This window comes from Ictalurus furcatus, chromosome 19 (genome assembly GCF_023375685.1).
Source record: "Ictalurus furcatus strain D&B chromosome 19, Billie_1.0, whole genome shotgun sequence".
NCBI lineage: Eukaryota > Metazoa > Chordata > Actinopteri > Siluriformes > Ictaluridae > Ictalurus > Ictalurus furcatus.
In genome coordinates, this window is record NC_071273.1 from 17,078,527 (window position 1) to 17,091,821 (window position 13,295).

General features: G+C 37.9%; 1 protein-coding gene across 4 annotated transcripts in view; it reads left to right on the forward strand.

Annotated features, from left to right (window-relative positions):
- The first annotated feature begins 8,501 nt into the window (after positions 1 to 8,501).
- Positions 8,502 to 13,295, forward strand: part of arhgef39 (Rho guanine nucleotide exchange factor (GEF) 39) — a 58,695-nt gene continuing 53,901 nt past the window's right edge. For all 4 annotated transcript variants that reach the window (XM_053650330.1, XM_053650328.1, XM_053650329.1 and 1 more), the window contains exon 1: positions 8,502 to 8,645. The gene's annotated coding sequence lies outside the window, so the exon portion shown is untranslated. The remainder of the gene's footprint in view (positions 8,646 to 13,295) is intronic.

The window sequence follows — 13,295 nt, forward strand, 5'->3', positions numbered from 1 at the left end:
CATAGTCTTTGTCCTCTCCTGATTAAGTTTTTCGATATAGCACTCAACAAAGTCATTGGCGATTGCTATCATCTGTGGTGTTCTTGAATTCCATGGAATGCAGTGAGCAGAAGGTTTTACTTTCACATTCATATCTGTAAAATCTGCACATGAGCAGTCAAATATGAAGCTTGCAGGACAAACAAAAACCATGAACACGCAGCAGCGCTGTGCAAAGCATTTACATCACTCCTTCATTCATCCTTAGCAACTGCCTTGTCTGGGGTCTGGATTGCAGTGGTTTAAATTAAGCTGTTAATTTGTTTATATTTTGGAAAATCGAACCGACTAGAAATATTGCAAGCAAGCACAAAACAATGCAACAACAATAATTACACATCTTTAGTTAAGACTAATTAAGTATGGTCAGAGTCGCAATTAACAAACCATGCCGACAGTGCTGGTATTCCTACCTCTGGGGGTTTTCCCAGTGTTTTCCAAGGTTTCCAGATGCATAGTAGTATCACTTAAAAAGAAAAAGAAAGAAAAAAAGCCCTGCTTGTTTAGACCATGTCCACTGCAGGTTTAATTCTGAATGCAGATACAGATGCATGTTGAACCTACTTGTCTGCTGAACAAACATGAATAGAAAGCTAATAGCTCAGACATGAAATCTGTTGTCCCAGGTGTCTGGGCTACTGATTTGTCCACCCATGCTATCTCTCATCATCATGGCTAGTGGATAGTTCAGTCTGTGTACTATTTAATGAAACTGGTTCTGGGTGTCACTTTTCAGCTTGGACTTTCCCTTCCACAATCTGCCTTGTTGCTACATGTGTTATTTCATGTCAGAAACCATTCATACATAAGAAGTGATGTCCTTGTTAAACACTACAGTATACAAGGGACCATTTAATTAACCTAGTTTTGTATGATAAAGGGTCATCCAAAAGTGAATCCAAAAGATGTTACACACACACTTAAAGACAAGAGAGGTGGCTACTACATTTCTGATTTCTATTTATAAATATTTTTATGTTTCAAGTCTGTAATTCTGGGGGCATGGTGGCTTACTGGTTAGTATGTTCGCACCTTACAGGTTAGTATGTTTGCCTCACACCTCCAGAGTAGGATGTTCAATTCCCGATTCCGCCCTATGTGTGTGGTGTTTGCATGTTCTCCCCATGCTTTGAGGGTTTCCTCCAAGTACTCCAGTTTCCTCCCCAGTCCACCTCTGGTGACTGCAATGCCGTTCTCACTCTCAACAGCTGGTCAAGATAGTTAAAGGTCACCAGGTTATTTTACATTTATATTTGATTCATTTAGCGTACGTCCTTATCTAGAGCAACTTCCAAAAGTACTTTCTAGCTTCCATTAACAACATAACCTCAATCTAGTACAACAGGTCCAGGTCTAAGAATACCATCAAGCTAAAACCCTGTTAGAGAGGAGTTGGTACAGAAAAAAAGCACACCAGTGGAGGGCCTTTTTAAATTTAAATGAGTTGCTCATTTAACTGCTTGCTGTAGGTGATGCTATAGGTCGTCTGTTAAAACTTGATCCATATGTCCATTAAAAACAAAAATAAAAAGTGCAAGCGCGCACACACACACACACACACACACACACACACACACACATACACAAAAGGCTCAGTAAATATTTTTTCTGTAAATTGAAAATATGCAGGTGTTTCTGAAATGTCAAATTCAAGAAAATTTCAGGAAAAGTGGATGACTGTGGTAAAGTTAAATGTCATTTAACTATATCAAAGTATATAATTGATAATAACTGAATTTATCCACCTACACTAAAAAGGCAAAATGTAAATCTTTTTAAAATGCTTAGAAACTTGGTATCTTGCCGTGTGTCAAAAGCAAGTAGACAAGCTCATCCCAAATATGGTTGTTCTGTTTAAACCAGTCATGACCTTAGCATGACAAGTTTCTATCTGGGTTAAGAATGAATGAGAGATAGATCCATATAATACTAAGGTCACAATATGCAGGGATGCACCAAGCATAACGCTTAAAGATTCGCACACACATTCACACTCTTCCTCTCACAGTTAACAAGCAGCACCGACACATAATGTCATTTTAGGAGTTTAACTTCAGATTTGTTTTCTAGTGAGAGTGTGACAGGCGGCCTCTCCCTGCATGGAATGCTGCTTTTTACAAGAAAAAGTTTTCTCTTCTGATTTCCATTCCCAAAAGTGGCCAACTATGACAAATGCTACAGTGATGGACGTCACCATGTCATAAGCACAACACCGGCGATTCCCAAACGCTGTGCACACCGCACACAAATTCAATACCCACTCATTCTAATGCTTGATGGCTGAATGACAGCTTTCAAGAGAGTTAGCGTCCCCCATCGTCAATTAGGAGCAAACCTCATTGACACGCATAAAACCAAGCCATCCTGCAGTTGTGGCAATTGCAGCCATGACAGTTTATCATTATCCATGAACACCACTGGGTTTTGCAAGCACTACACTTTTTCAATGGCCCTCCTCAGCTGAAGAGTCACTCAATTTTTGTGTATCTATTAATTTGCACATGATTATTATTTTTTTTCCCAGGGCCAAACACTCTCTCAAACCCAAGCATTAATTGTGCTGTTACAATTTTTCTCCTATCCTTTTAGTGGACCTATTTTTAATAAAACTATAAAGTATAAAACTGCATTCTGAAAATATTTTGGTAAAAAAAAAATAATATACTGGAAACAAAATCTCCCCTTGGTGTAAAATAAAATAATTCACCACTGTTTCTAAGGTTCTGTGTGTTTTGGGGGAACCGCTGAATGAAAGGCTGTATTTGTTTTGACTTCCAAAGCTTCAACTAGCTTTCACCAAAACCACTGACTATAACTTTAAAGTGTGCAGTTCAACCACATTCATACAAAATCAAATGTAAACACAGAAAGTCTAAACCATTTTTTCCATTTTCAACGCATATAAATGAAAATATAAACCATTTAAAAAAAAAAAAAAAAAAAAAAGATTAGTAAAATTTACAGTAAACATACATATGCAGTTCCCTCGGAAACAATTGGAACGGCCAGGCCAATTCATTTGATTGTGTCATACACCAAAGACATTTGGATTTGAGATCGAAAGATAGATATGAGACGAGAGTTTAGGACTTCTGCTGTTATTTCCTGGTATGTACAGCTAGATGTGTTAAACACCATAAAACATAGAACCTTTGGTATCAGACCACCCAACTGTTAGGTGAGCAAAAGTATAGGAACATATAAATCTTGAAGTAAATTAAAGTAAATAACACTTAATATTTGGTTGCATATCCCTTGCTTGCAATAACTGCATCAAGCCTGTGATTCACTGACATGCACCAAATTATTGGTTTTTTTATCGGGGGGGGGGGGGGGTGTTCTCCCTTTAGTCTCCTCTTCAGAAAGTGAAATGCTACTCAATTGGGTTAAGGTCTGGTGATTGACTTGGCTGGTCTGGTGATTGACTAAAACCTTCCACTTTGTTGTGTTGGCAGTGTGTTTTGGATCATTGTCTTGTTGCATGATGATGTTCCTCCCAGTTAATTTGAATACATTTCTCTGTAAATTGTCCGACAAAATGTTCCTGTAAACCTCTGAATTCATTCTGCTGCTACCATCATGAGTTACATCATCAATAAAGATTAGTCAGTCTGTTCCAGAAGCAGCCATGCAAGCCCAAGCCATGACACTACCTCCACCATGTTTCACAGATGAGCTTGTATGTTTTGGATCATGAAAAGATCCTTTCTTTGTCCACACTTTGGCCTTTCCATGACTTTGGTATAGCTTATCCAGAACTTTTGTGGCTCGACTCTGTAAAACAAATGCAGTCTTCAACAGGTGAAACTGAAGGCTAAAACCAAGAATGACTTATCTGATTGTATACCATAAAATTGCTTGTGTTAAATAGATAAATTAATCCCACAATCAACCAACCAACCCACAGATCGAATAATCATTCAACTAATTATTATGATTTTATTATGATTAGGACTATGACTATGATGATTATTATTATTGCAGTTATTATTCACTTGGATAGTTATGTAGTGCCTTTCTACCGTTCCAGTTCGTTGTAGCCACGGTGGAGTTTTTCCATTTCAGTTTAACTTCTTTATGCAGGTCATCTTATATAGTCTACACTCCTTCTCTATTTTTTTGTATATTTTTTATTAAAATACCACTTTTGGGTCTGCAGCTTAATGAGCACTTTGTTTTGTGTATTTTGAATTGTATGCCACAACAGTGATATGTATACAGTAGAGACTCAGTTTGCAGATGGCTTCAATCAGGGTCACTAAATATAGGCATTGGACCATTCCTGCAAATTGCTTTTGAAATTCTTCTATAAGCATTCCATTCCTTTTCATTACAAGCCTCCTAGAAAAGGCCGCATTTTGCTATTATTACATTAACTCCATAAAAATATTAATCTGTGACATGGCAAGGCTGTAAGTAAAATGGTGATTCAAAAGATTGGATTTGTTTTGGTTTCGGGTAATTAAATGTGTTTTGGAGCTGCAGCATTGCTGCTCATGACATCTTCAAGCGCAGGGTTACCTTCACTTACTCTTTTGAATGATTCATAAGCTGAAATTCAATATTATTGGACTGGAGTGAGAGGACTCAAAAAAGTTGCACTACAAAACACTGCATTCTTTCATCTCGTGAAGTTTTTGCGTGGAGCAAGGGTCAATTAAGAGTCCTCTGGCAATGGTGATGATGAATAATGCACCACAGGTCTGAAAAACCTTGGAGAGTTGCTTTACTTGTGTATATTATCGACTCCAGTACTAGTTTTCCCCCTCCTCTTCTCTCTCCTCAGGTGAAAAAAGGACCCTTTGTCTGTGGTGTGTCTCTCACTGTGTATGCCTCAGTAGCCTGCAGGCAAAATGGGCCTAATTTGCACAGGTCTGTTCTGGGGCCAATTATTATAATATCAAATGTTCTGGAAACATGATTAAATAAATACATAAACAAACAAACAAATAAATAAATAGGGATCTTAACAAGTTCATCACACATTGTAATAAAAAAAACATGCTTTTTTCATTCTCAGTCTGGCAACTTTCAGTACTTTAATATCTTAACAGTGCCAAATATCAAATTTGCTTCAAGGGAACTTAAAGGTCATAAGACTTTGTAAATCCCTGTATTTACTACTGCAACTGCTAGACAAAATGTGTCTTTTGTATGTTTTATGAGAGATATACAGAATCCTGGGGGGGGATAAGTATTGAGCGCGTCAAGATTTTTTTTCAGTAAATATATTTCCAATGAGGTTATTCACATGAAATTTTCACCAGTCTTTGGTATTAACTCAAGAAATCCACACATATAAAGAAATCCAACCATTAAAGTCCATAAATAAAGTTATGTGTAATAACGTGGAATGACACAGGAAAAAAGTATTGAACACACTGACTGAAATGTATTTAATACTTAGTGGAGAAGCCTTTGTTTGTAATGACAGCTTCAAGACATTTCGTGTATGAAGAAATGAATGGGTCGCAGTATTCAGGTGTGATTTTGGCCCGTTCATCTAAACATGTTGTCTTTAAATCTTGTTCAATTGTATTCAAGGCAAGTGATTGACTGGGCCATTCTAACACCTTGATTTGTTTTTCTCTGAAACCAATTGAGAGTCTGCTTTGCTGTATGCTTTGGATGGTTGTCCTGCTGGAAGGTCCACCCACATCTCATCTTCATCATCCTGGTGGATGGCAGCAGATTCTTCTCAAGAATCTCCCCGTAAAGGGCTCCATTCATCATTCCTTCAATTATATGAAGTCTGGCAGAACCATGCGATGAAAAACAGCCCCACACCATGATGCTTCCACCCCCAAACTTCACTGTTGGTATAGTGTTTTTAGGGTGATGTGCAGTGTCATTATTTCTCCAAACATGGTGTGTAGTGTGACGGCCAAGAAGTTCAATTATGCTCTCGTCTGACCAGACTACACTCTCCCAGTATTTCAGAGGCTTGTCCAAATGAGTTGTAGCAAACTTTAAACGAGATTCGTCATGCCTTTTCTTTAGTAATGGAGTGTTGTGGGGTGAGCGTGAGCAGTGGAGTGCATTGCCTATTGTTTTCCCTGTGATGACGACACCTGTTGCCTCCAAGTGTTTCTGGAGCTCTTTCCGAGTGGTCCTTGGCTCTTGGGCTACTCTTCTGACTATTCTTCTGACTCCCTGGTCAGAAATTTTGTGAGGAGCTCTTGTGTGTGGCCGGTTGATGACGGAGTGATGTTGCTTCCACTTGCGGATAATGGCCCCAATGGTGCTTACTGGAGGATTCAGAAGTTTTGAAATATGTCTGTATCCAATTGCATCAATATGTTTCGCAACAATAAGGTTACGAAGCTCTTTGCTTTTACCCATCATGAGATGTTTCTTGTGTGACACCTTGGTAACGAAAAGCCTTTTTATACACCATCAATTTACTAACCCAGCTGATATTAATTTGAACAGATAGGAGGTATAATTACTTACAGATTTCAGCTGGTTCCTTGCCTTACCTTGCCTTGGAGAACTGCTTTTTCTTAGCATGTTCAATACATTTTCCTGTGTCATTCCACTTTTTTACACATAACTTTATTTATGGACTTTATGTTGTGAAATTATATTTGCAGATTTCTTGAGTTAATACTAATGTCTGGTGAAAATTTCATGTGAATAACCTCATTGGAAATGTATTTACTGAAAAAAATGGTGACCTTCAATACTTATTTCCCCCACTATATTTTACATTTTGGTCACAATGATGTTATTACTCCTGATACTGACATTTTAGGACATCATGTGATCTAGTTTTCATTCAATGCATAGATTTTAGAATGACCATACCTCGAGGAAACAATCCCATGGTTAATCTCATGTATGGAATTTTGCAGACAAAACCCTAGATCTTGCTGTATGAGGTGCGTGTAATGAGCATCATCAAGGCTATGCATCTTAGTCTTCACTTCAGTTCACAAATTAACAATATACAGGTCTGGTAATGCTTTACTGCAGACACAAGAGGAGTAACTATATAATAAAATAATAAAATGTGTTTTGGTCAAATGCAAAATGAGTTTATGGCTCTGAAATATGGTGTGTAGGCTGGTTAGCTTCATACAGACAACACTAGATGTCAGTGTTCCTGCTGATGTGCATTACTAGGGATTGTTGTGTTTATGGGTTTTGGGGTGTCTGAGTAAAAAATATGATGATGTGAAAGGATAAACTTTTAACTTTAAAGGCTAATTAACACATGCACGTGCACACACACACACACACACACACACACACACACACCTGTGAATGTTGAAGTTTTGGACAAGGTGAGAGAGCAGAACAGACTAAAGCACTGCTGCATCGCTCTCTTTATGTAGAGATGATATAAGGGCTAAATCCTCCTGCACGACTCTCAGCAGGTATTCAAGTGACATTCTGGGAAATGTAGAAAACCATTAACAATCGCAAGTTAATGTTAAGATAAACGAGGGGTGGATTTTTCCTTTAATTCCATCGTATGACTATACATATTATGGATTATTTCGAGATCTAGTCTTGCTACTTTATTAGCTGTAACGTATAATTTCCCTGAGCCATACTACAGGCTTGTCGATTATTTTAGTCTCCAAAATGAAATGCTAACTAGCAACTTATCATAACTGCTTGGAAAAGGGTGCTATGTTCTCTCAGATCCCTGACCAATTTATTAAACACAGTTACATACAGGGTCAAGAAAAAGCCTTTGCTTACACATTAGCCTTTACTATACTGTATATAGCTACAAAGCTGAGCTAAAGATGGTGAAATAACAAGTTCTACAAGAAAGCTAATTAATGTTTTGTTCCAAACCAAGTGCCAATTCTTCTAGCAGCAGGCTTGCAAAAAGAACATGAGCTAAAAAGAGACTGGCATTATCTGTCTTGTCTCACCGCTTTCTCCTCATGAATGTCACTGTGTACAGTAATTCACAGTTTGACTTTGTATAGCAGATTACTGCTGAATGTCTCTGTCTACAAGACTGGGGGTTAAGATACTGCTTCTCAAACTTTTGGCATATAGGGATCCTTTAAGTCGAAAAACAAATTTCACTGACCCCCTCCAAAGATAATCAAACTATTCCATCTGCCCATCTGTCCTTAAATTTCAGTCGACAGAACACATTAGGTCCAAATGATTTATATTTATTGTTTTTGAGATATTGAAGTTTAGATTAAACCTATTTCAGCATTGTAACAAAACTACTGGCTATGCTCCATGGATCATTGGGGGTTCTATTATGTATTACCACTACTACTGTAAATAAAGAGAATAATAATAATAATAATAATAATAATAATAATAATAATAATAATGATAATGATAATAATAGTTGTTGTTGTCTGTTATCATTGTTATTGTTGTTGTTATTATTATTGTTGATGATGATGATGATTGTTGTTGTTATTATTGTAATTCGTAGTAGTAGCATTAGCATTATTAGTATTATTACTCAGTGACAGAATGGCATCACCCACTCCCAAGACGCTCCTCGTGACGTCAAGACGTCGTCATCCGGGAGCCAATAGAAATCGACGCAAACCCGGAAATTCCTAGACTAGAAAAAAGACCGCCTGGATTCAATTTGAAAAGGATACACACTCTGTCAGGTTAGTCAGTGTTTATTATATTATAGAACATTACAAACGAATATGAAAGGACTGCATTTATTATGCTTTACGTTTATCCAAATAAGTTGATTTTGGTTAAAAAAAAAGTGCCATTTTCACTTTTCTACCTCGTGGTAGTAAACACAAACAAATAATCGACGAACAGGGCTGTTTTGAATAAGTAACTTACATATTATGCAGGTGTTTTATCTATAGGAAAAAGGCCAAGAGAAGAAATCGGCTGGATAGTGTGAATATTCGGAGTAAATGTAACGTCCGGTGATTTCGTGCGGTAACGACATTCCTCAAAAAAAAAAAAAAAAAAAGGCTAAATACAGACAGGTGACAAATGAAAGAAGCCTCCAGAACATCTTCACTGTACAAGTTAGACTGTCAATTATTGTACAGTCAATTAGACTGTACAAGTCTCTGAAACTGTGCTGGAGTGATGAACGTCCAGTAATGGCATCTCTTTTCAGGGTAAAGTAGCTAATACGCGCTCAGTAGTTGCCAGATGACGTAAGGGACTGATTTGCATATTTATTCATTCATCATGATTATTTGCATTTCAAAAGGTGTTAGATGAATCAGAAAGATTTTCTAAAGACACTTAGAATAAAATACTGTTGCAAAGCAAATTTAGAGTTTTGAGTTTGATCAGAATAGAAAATAATGGATAATGACTTCTTTCTAAAATAAATAAGTTGTCTTTGGTCATGGCACCACAAACTAACTATTTATGCATTACAAAATAGAATCAAACCAACTCTTTATATGTTTACAAAATACTATAATTTTCTATCAAGAACACAGACAAAAATACTCATTGACCATGTTTACATGCACATCCAATTCCCTTTAAGGCCTGTATTCAGGATGCAGCCGTATTCAGAATACGATGTTTATATGCGTACAGGAAATTAGAATATTCCTGTACACATGATTGTTGTAAGTTTGTCTGAGTGGCCATTCATAAATACCTAGCCTACAGCTAAGCATCTGTTAGCACCCACAATTCCTTGTGGACTGAGCATGTGCATATATCTCCTTTCAGGGGATTTTCTGAATAAGGTGTTTACATGCAACACATTTCCGATTAAAACGGGCATATTCGAGGGTTGGGAATTGGAATTTGTTGAATCAGATTATTGTCTTAATCTGAATCAGACAATCGGATTGCTGTGTTTACATGTTTAATATCAGAATAGTGATATGTATGTAAGCATAGTCGGTGGTGGTGAGAAGTCAGGAAATAGGCACAAAAAAAAAGGTTACAGAAAACAATAACAGGCTTTAGTGACTCCTAAATGTAGCAAACGAGAGTTTAAAATGAAGACGTGTGCAGTTAGGACTAACAATGGCGATCAGTGGTTGGTTGTTGGGAACAGAGGTGATTAGTTGTTAGGAACATTGGGGGTTGGTTGTTGGGAACAATGATGATTGGTGCTGTGATGTGAGCTGGAGGTGAAGGACAGTTGCCCATGTCTGTTCACTTTTTTTTTCCCAAGGTTTAAATAACGTTGGTAAAACCGTATTAAAAAGTTACAAAACCTAGTCAATATGTTGGCAAAACTGAAAGCCCATAGTATTGTCATTCTCACGGAACAATTCAGTGAGCTAGTGGGTGGGGGCGGGGTCATCCTGGAAGAGACCACTCCCATCAGGATAGGAATGTTTCATCATAATCCGAAGAACTCTGTGCTTATTTGTAGTAAAACTTCCGTCTAAGAGGATAAATGAACCCAAACCATGACAGCAAAATTCCTCCACAGCGTTAAAAAAATGCCACTGATTTTTCTTTAAAAATGGTCACCTCGCTGTATTTGTAAGGAGTGTTTTACCCCTTTCATTAAGCCTCTGATCTCACCAGGCTTTTTAGAGGTGAAAGTAGTGACAGCTGTCTTTTTGTCTGCTGAAACATGACCACCATAAGAGTTCAAATCAAATGATACCTGCATGTTCATATTTTATGGATGGGCTGTGTTCTGCACGAGCTTTTGTTCTTAAGGTTTTGAGGCCCTGGTGGAAGAACATACTGCTAATTGTCCTGCTTCAAAGAGACACCATTCCGGGGCAAAGAAAACATGTACAGTTGTTTTGAAATCTTATGAACTGCATTTACATACAGATAGGTAATACATCATAACAGTGATAGAGGGGAAATTCGTAGTGTATTTCTGCCTCATGTCCTGTGTTCCCGAGACGGGCTCCTGAGACCACAACCCTGGCCAGGATAAAGCAGTTATTGAAGATGAATGAATGAATGAATGAATAAATAAATAGTAAATTGTAGCTGGTAGACTCTGATGTAACTAACAGTGGCACAGAGTTTCCTATCACTGCCTCAGGAAACACGTTGTGTATTTATTTGCAGTTTTTAATTAGTCTACTTACTGAAGTAAACTAAATGAGTATAACTGTGTGGCAGCATCGGGATGTTTTTGCTGCTTGGTCCATCTGCTCATTATTAAATTGCAAGATTTGTTTACATAAATGAACAGAGGGCTTTGTGGTTTCTGGGTAACATGAGAAGCCGCTTTATTTGCCTTATTAATTTCACGAGAGTAAAAAAAGAAAAGAGGTTGGCGAGGGAAGGCCTGTTTTCTAGCTGTTATAATGTGAGTGATAACAGGAACTAATTTGTTTCATGGATGTTCCAAAACATTAAGGATAACTATAAATAGATTAAAAGTATATCATCTCATTATCAATAAAAATCTAGGCCTAATCATTGGAAAGTACTGTTGTATAAAAGGAATCAAACACTTTGGGATTTTATTCCTCTTTATTCCTTACTTATAATATAGCCTACATCTTTTATTTCTCTGTTCTCATATGTGATCACTTTGTGAGACTTTTTTTTAATGCTGTCTGCTTTATTTGTAATTTATTCGTAGCCTATACAGATCGCTAGATTCATAATTGATTGCTTTTTGGTAAGCTGCTGTTAGTTTTCTTATTGGCAAGATAAATAAAATCTAATTAATTGGCAAATTTGGCCTATTTCTCAAGGTGTTTAGAATCATGTCTCTTGACTTTATTAATTTCCAAAACAAACAATAATTGTCTGCCAGGGAATATTGCAGATTCCTTGCATATTAGACATTGCTGGTATCTGATTACATCGACTGGCTTTAATTGGCACGTATTGCTTATTTCAAGTGTTTATTCATAGAAAGGAGCAAAATTACTTACCAAGAGAATATGGTTTCAAGCTCGAATTGTGGAACAAAGTTTACAAATAGGCTTAATAATCCTATCTTGTTTTTGCCAAGCGGTCAAGTGGTAATAGAAAGCACATAAATCCTAATTACAGCATCAGAAAGTCATTTGGAACTTGAGCCAGTTGAGTGTACGCTTGTTTACTCTTTTGATTTGCTTGCTATGCACCGTTTTCCCCCCCTGCCCTCGTCAGTTGGCCTTTAATTGGCTTCACTTGGCCGAAAATGCTGCTATATCCCCTTAAAAATTGGATGATTGTGCAAGGGAAGTGATGCAATTTAGAGTAAAACATCTTGGCTTTGCTTAGTGTAGATATAACCAGGGCTACATGGTGTACTTATCACTTCTGACTTTTTAACTTGCTTATTTGTGCTATTTGGCTGCCAGACGCGCGCTGAGCTGAGGCTAGTTGACTGACACTGCTTATGCAAGCACGGCTACACTAAAGTGGACAAACAGCACATTGTTATGGCACCTTTTATAATCCACCTTTGCTAGCAGTCAAGCTACTGGTCCGAGGTGTTAATGAGTGCTCTGCTGGCAGCCATCGCACACGGCTCTTAGGAGAAGAGAGTGAGCCTCCCCCTGCTTTGGTTTGCGCTGATGGCGGTGGCTTGTTTACCATGTTAGAGAGCAGCTGACGCCAGTTTCCCTGGGGACAGCACAAGGGTTAATTGCTGTTAAAGTGGTGGTGTTGTCCCTCTCTCCTGCCCTGATGCTCCATTAGAGCTGACACTAATGAGGCAGTGCAGGGAGGACACCCTAGTGCTGGGGGACCGAGAGAGAGAGAGATGGAGAGAGAGAGATGGAGGAACTGTGTTTAGGAGAGAGCGGGCTAGGTCATAGATCAAGAATGTGCTGTAGTGATGGGGAGTGTGTGTCGGATGTGTGAAACTGCTTTCCTTTAATTGGAGGTTCAGACAGGGCTGATGGCCTACATATGGTTTATCATGAGTTCAATCAGGCACTCTAGTTGGTAATATTTTTAACGTACATAGGATTGGGGTGGGCGATATGACAGCAACATCATATCGTGATATTTAATGACATTTCTACAATATATGTACAGTCCCCTCTGACAGTATTGGAACCACAAGGTTAATTCTTTCTTTTTTTTTGTGCTATACACTGAAGACATTTGAGTTTGAGATCAATAGATGAATCTGAGATGATAGATCACAGTTTCAGCTTTCATTTCCTGATATTTCCATCTAGATGTGTTAAACAACATGGCACCTTTTGGTGATTCTGGTGATTGACTTGACCAATCTAAAACCTTCCACCTTTTTCCCTCGATGAAGTCCTTTGCTGTGTTGGCGGTGTGTTTTGGGCCATTGTCGTTCTGCTTGATGAAGTTTCTCCCAATTCGATTGGATACATTTCTCTGTAAATTGTCAGACAGGATGTTTCTGTAGACTTCTGAATTCA